Source organism: Triturus cristatus, chromosome 5_2 (genome assembly GCF_964204655.1).
Source record: "Triturus cristatus chromosome 5_2, aTriCri1.1, whole genome shotgun sequence".
NCBI classification, from domain to species: domain Eukaryota; kingdom Metazoa; phylum Chordata; class Amphibia; order Caudata; family Salamandridae; genus Triturus; species Triturus cristatus.
The window spans coordinates 18,084,656-18,090,655 of NC_140588.1; positions in this window are offsets into that span (position 1 = coordinate 18,084,656).

Genomic DNA, 6,000 nt, shown 5'->3' on the forward strand with positions numbered 1-6,000 from the left:
ACATTTTCTTCCCTGTGCATTCGGTGCCTTACCCACGTGTATTTGGTTTTATAACGGCAATCGCAGAATACGCACACCAAGTCTCGTGCTGGTGATCAGTATCAAGAGTAAAACAATTCTAAGTAAGGTATTCCGTAGCAGCCATTTTGAGTCCTGTTTGTTACTGCCACTTAATTTCAATTTCAGCTAGCAGAAGTTAGGGCACCATTTTAAAATAAAAGTAAAAACACTGGCTCAGCATTAACATACTAATTGTTATTGTGAGCTTTGTGGAATTCCGAAGTGTGTACTTAGTGCTCAGTTTGAGTCCGATAATAACGTGGCGGACACGAGAGATAATACTCCCAAACTGTCACAGTTCCCTGAACCAGTTCCTATATGAACTGCAATGAAGATACATTTTTCTTGCCCCTGATTCTCGAAAAAAAACTAGCCCCGCCACTGTCCATAACCCCTAGTGTTCCCTAGAATGGCAGTGCAAACTCTAATCGCTAGTGGCAATCACAGCTGGAATCATAGCTTTCCATGCTGTTGTGTGTTTCCTTTTTAGGTCTCGCGAGCCAAAGGCTCGAAGAGACATTTTATATGTGGGATTTTCAAAGTGCTACCCACAGTTTTGGCTGGCCTAAACCTTGAGTGCACGATCACATGCACGTGCACAGCTGCTCCCACTCCCCCCTCCCTCCTCCCTTCTCTATAGCTTTGGCTCCTTTGAGCACTTCAAAGGGTCCGCTCCCCCGCCCCCAAGCGCTCGCGCCCACGCTCCGCCGGGCTTGTCTTGTTTTGTGTGTTGTAGGGTAAACACAGACAAATGTAATTCATTCAAGCAAGATGCTAGCAACGGGGATACAATGACCATCTTTTATTCATTTCATATTACCTAGAGTGATTTTTGTTGGGCACACACCTCCATAAGGAATATACCTTCAAGCACAATGCTGTCAGTCAAGTACCTGATGGCACTGTGTGTTACTAACAAAAAAAAACGCTTTGTGGCCACGTGAAGCCGAACATCATGAGATATAGGGTTCAGTAATGCTGACACTACGGCAAAACCAGCTTCAAATAAACGCAAATGACGGGACTTTTATTATAGCCGAGTAATTAACTGACGTTTCAACAAAACTGGAATATATTGACCCCTGAACTGAATTTATTTTAATTTTTCTTCCCTCGGTACAACCCTACGACTTCTTTTATCACCCGCTCAGAGATAGTAAACTGTGTGCGCATATCACAGTTCAATGCGCTCCATGGGAAGCATTCATACAATCGTTTATTACCTCTCTTTGTTTACCATTTTGAAAGGAAACTTGGCTAAGTGCGCGCAGTTTAATCATATCAAAGACAGATTTAACACCCTACGCATTGATTTCCGAGTGTTGTGGCGCTGGCTAATGAGTACAGATGGAAACACTTGTGGTTTTCGCCAGAATTGTGTCTTTCACGGAGCACACACGCCTCGTTTAGCAGCTCTGAGTTAAACACTGCACGTATCTCAGACTTCAGGGAGCGCGAGGAGCTCGCTTTGAAATAAGGTAAAGCAGGGGGGCTTAATTTGAGCCGGTGGTTGTCGGTGGGGGCCACCAACACTTATGTTTCCTGGGTGTGGCCTAACGACCAGGAGCTGCTGATCTTGGAGCCGGGGATTCAAGTTCGAGTCACAGCATCGGCTCGATATCCTGTGATTTTGAGCAAATCACTTACTCTCCTGCGCCTACCAAAAAAAAAAAAAAAACATTAATGTGTATTTCTGTAATGTAACTGCTGTTCGTGTACAGCACTTCAATACCTTCAGGTCAACTTCGCTGTTTTTTTATGTGACTAGCCATGAGACCCGACCCACTTAAAGGCCAGGCTACAATTCATGCACCTACCAGCCGTCCTTTATCAGAGAAGACTCTTACAGACAGAGCGCCGAAGTATTTGAGCAGCTCTTCCTTGTCCTCGTACGTTAGTTCTGCAGTGATCTGCTGTCTGTGAAGATGCGTTTGCAAGCTTTAGAAAGCCATTCTTCCACAGGGGAGCCCCCTTTCAGGCCGTTTCAGTAGATGAAAGAAGCCATATTAGACACCTCAGTTGTCACCCCACGACTTTAGTATACCATGAAAAAAAATTAGTTGGGTGTTAGTGCAATGTTACGTTTAGTGTGATTTTTGTATCGTTTATTGCTTTTTCATTAGTCAGGCGTGACAACGCTCCCTGCCATGTCATTAAAAATGCTAATTACTTGTCACGATACAAAAGACAAACTGGCGGGATGAAATCAGACTTTCTATTGACTTGTAAGACCTTCAGCACATTGCAATGCAGCGATTGGTCATCCTCAACAACAATCACTTTCGTTTGCAATCCCCGGGACAGAACTCACACCCTACGTGGTCAAGAACAAAGCAATTTCTTCGAAAGGAGTAAAGGGCAAATAAGTCGAAGGGTCATCATCATAAAAAAAAAAGGAATATTTTCTGGAATATTAAATCTGATCCAATTAATATGTGCAGAGCTCAGTGTAGCAAACGTCGTCAGATTACTCTACGTAAAACACGTCTCTAGTGTTGTACGTTCAGTTACCAAATCTTAACAAAATATTACATCTGGGAGTTTATATCTTGCTTCAAGTTAACTAACTGAATTAATATTTATGACAACAATGCATTGTGCAACGAAAGCCGAGGATTTAATTAATTTGCTTGGCATACATGGAGCAATTTGTCAAACATAAACGTGACACGAGTTAGTACTTAATAAATGTAGGTATTATGGATGAAATTGGCATGCCGAGTGCACTGCAGTTACCCACAGGTGATTTTTCCAAAGACTTCAAATAATGGAATAGGCACATAGACTGAAATATTCTTTTACCCAGTAGGAGTGATTGTAACAAACAGAGGCCAAGGACTGAATGGGTATTGAACCTACACTTCTATCTCTACCTCAAATGTGATTTTCACTGCCTTGGGGCTCCGGAATAAGCTTACGTCTCTCCAGCATCCGTTTTGGATCTATCCATCTGACACCGTCCATCAGTTCTTTATTTTTCTGTCTGTCACATAGTGTATGTATGGCTCTATGATCATTGTATGTGATCGGTGACTGTGTGACATCTGTGTCTGTATGTGTGAATGAAAGAGTGGCTACATGTTGTGCGCTATACACAAGTCATATATATTGGCTTCATCAATGCTTTTAGGGTCTGTCTTGATAGTGAAGGTATCTGCGAAACTACCGGTACCAGTACTCTAATACTTTGAATATATACATAGAGTGGGATTTGGCTCCGCCCAGATTCTTATCTTTTGCTCTCATCTCATGCGTCAGTCGGCATCCTATGGATTGTTTATATTGTAGTTCACGAGGGCTAATCTTACAACTGAAAAGTACATTGAATCATCAAACATTAAATGCTTTAACTCATAGTTGCATTATATAGAGAACGTAATCGATTTTTTTTTCCATAGTTTTTTCACTGTAGCAGTTTTTCTACGATGTTTTAGTTAGGATTCAAAATGCCAGGCCGACGTATTGGCTTCGGCAATGCTTGCTTGAAACGGAGTTCCACCCCAGTGTCTGTGACGTCACCATGCCCCTGTGTGCTTAAGCCAGTCACTTCAAAGCCGGGGGCGCTTTCTGTATTTGATCACATGCTACCACCAGTCAGGCCCCTTTCTCATTGTCTTCATGCTGAGTGAATAACCCTCGTGTGATTAACAAAAGTAGTACCACAGGGGGCCTCACTTCACCCACATTGCCTCCGCCCCAACACCAAAAGAAAGGATGCGCAGGCATTTTGAACAATAATTGAGAAGGAACATTCGCGCCTAAACTCAAGACATTAGATTACACAGTTGGTGCATTTACGACTATCCACAATAAGCAGACACACAGGCAGACACAGTGACAGACACTCAGAGAGCCAGACACACACTCATACACAGATACAGACTCGCATCTAGACACGCAGACACACAAGCAGACACATTTACAGACACTCAGAGAGGCAGACACACGCACCACGCATACACCCAAACACACTTACACACTCGCACCTAGACACACAGACACACGTACAGACACATACGGCTCTAGTCACCTGACCTGGGTGAAAGGGCTGCACGTGCTCTTCTCCTGGGAAAAGAGGCTGGACTCACTCTGAGAGCCCTGGTAATAGTAAACAAACAATCTGTGTTGTTGCTGAGGACTCCCTGCTCTGTTCTGCTTGTCTTGAGGAATGTGCTTCCATGAGATAAGCACAAGTTTTATGGGGTCCCTTTGCTCGACCGAAGAATTCCTTGTCTTTGCTTTTGAAGTGTAGTGGGGGGCGGGGGGTTTATGACCCCTCTATCCCTTTGCTTAGCAAACTTTTTGCAGACGTGAGCTGCATCTGGTGTCGCGTTAGAAGTTCTAGAGCCCAGATATTTACTGTTTGCGATAAACAAACAAGCATTTGCAATGCAATAGGTCTCGCATTTATACGAGTTTGAGCTATTGGCATTGTAAATGACAATGCTTTTTATTTAAGTTTGGTTTTTTTAAAACATAAATAAAAGGCACTGTCATTTACAATGCCAATAGCTCAAACTCGTATAAATGCGAGACCTATTGCATTGCAAATGCTTGTTACTTAAGGGCCCACTTAGTTTGCTCATATTTTAGTTTGCTTCCACATTCAAGCTGCTTTGCCTTCCACACATTACGCTTAGCACGTTTATTTTTTGTGCCACATTATTTTAGAAAAACAGCACATGTTTTTGTTATCGGTTCAGACTCTGTCTGAACATCTTGTACAGGGTCAAATAACATTGTGCCCGGTCTTTCTGTGATCAGTTATCAATCGTAGCTTGACATTTAGATAAAACATTCATTCACATCTGCTGTATTCAAGAAGGCACCTTATAACATATACACCGAGACGTTCCATTTTAAAAACAGAGAGAAGACATTCTAGCAGAGAAAAGGTCTTGAGATGTAGAACAGCTATTTATGCATGACAGGTATGGGCTTCACCACTAATCCCAAAGATCTAGAATATAAAATTGTCGGGGATATTTACAAAAAAAATGTCTTGAGTGCGGTGTTGCTCCACAATTGGTGACACGCATTCTGACATTTTTTAAACGCAGGGATGCACTGTAGTTTTTAAAATACGGCACACCCCTGCATTTTCCCTAGCACTGGCGCTAAAAAAGTTGCCTAGCACCATGTTGCAAGGGTGCCTGCGCTGCAGGGGCGAATGTTTATGTACATGAAGGGGCACCTTACTGCACATAAACAATCTCTAAAGGCAATTTGCTGTTTCTACATACAAAGAGCAAAATACGAGAAGAAATTAATTATTTCTCATGTTATAGCCATCCTAAGATCAGGTTTTACCTGGTCTTAGTTTTTGATGCAGCCCCATCCTTGTAAATATGGGGCAGAGTCAAAAAGCAATGGGTGTTGGTGCGGAACGCACAATGCAACACCTATTGCACGCCCCTTTCACGCTAAGGGAAGCGCGAAAAGGGGCCTTATTTACAAGGTGGCGTGAAGCCAGGTTAAGTGGCTTAACGTCGCCTTGTAAATAAGGAGGAGGTGATATTGCCCCAAGAACACCACTAAAAGTGACGTTCTGGTGGCGCTATCCCCTTGTAAATATGCCCCAGGGTTTCCATAGTGAGGGAAGGCTGAGGCACATATATAATTCACCATGGTAGGGCTTCTTATTGTTTATAGTTTACTTGTAAAGCTCCTCACTCTGTTGGGCTGCATATGTTTTCTAGTTGCAGTGCAGATGGTTTATAATAGAGCAAAATAGTTTTAATAAATATTGTAAACTGTTCTTGTGTCTTTGTTTTGTTTATTATGGAAATGCATGAGTGAGAAAATGAAAATTGACAATCTGTTTCAACGGTTCCCTGAGGGGACTAGAGTGTTGTGTTCTGGGATGCTAACTTTTTTGTTGTTTTAAAACAAAAGCACAGGTGCACCACTCAGAATTTTTTTTTAATCAAGAAGGACAAG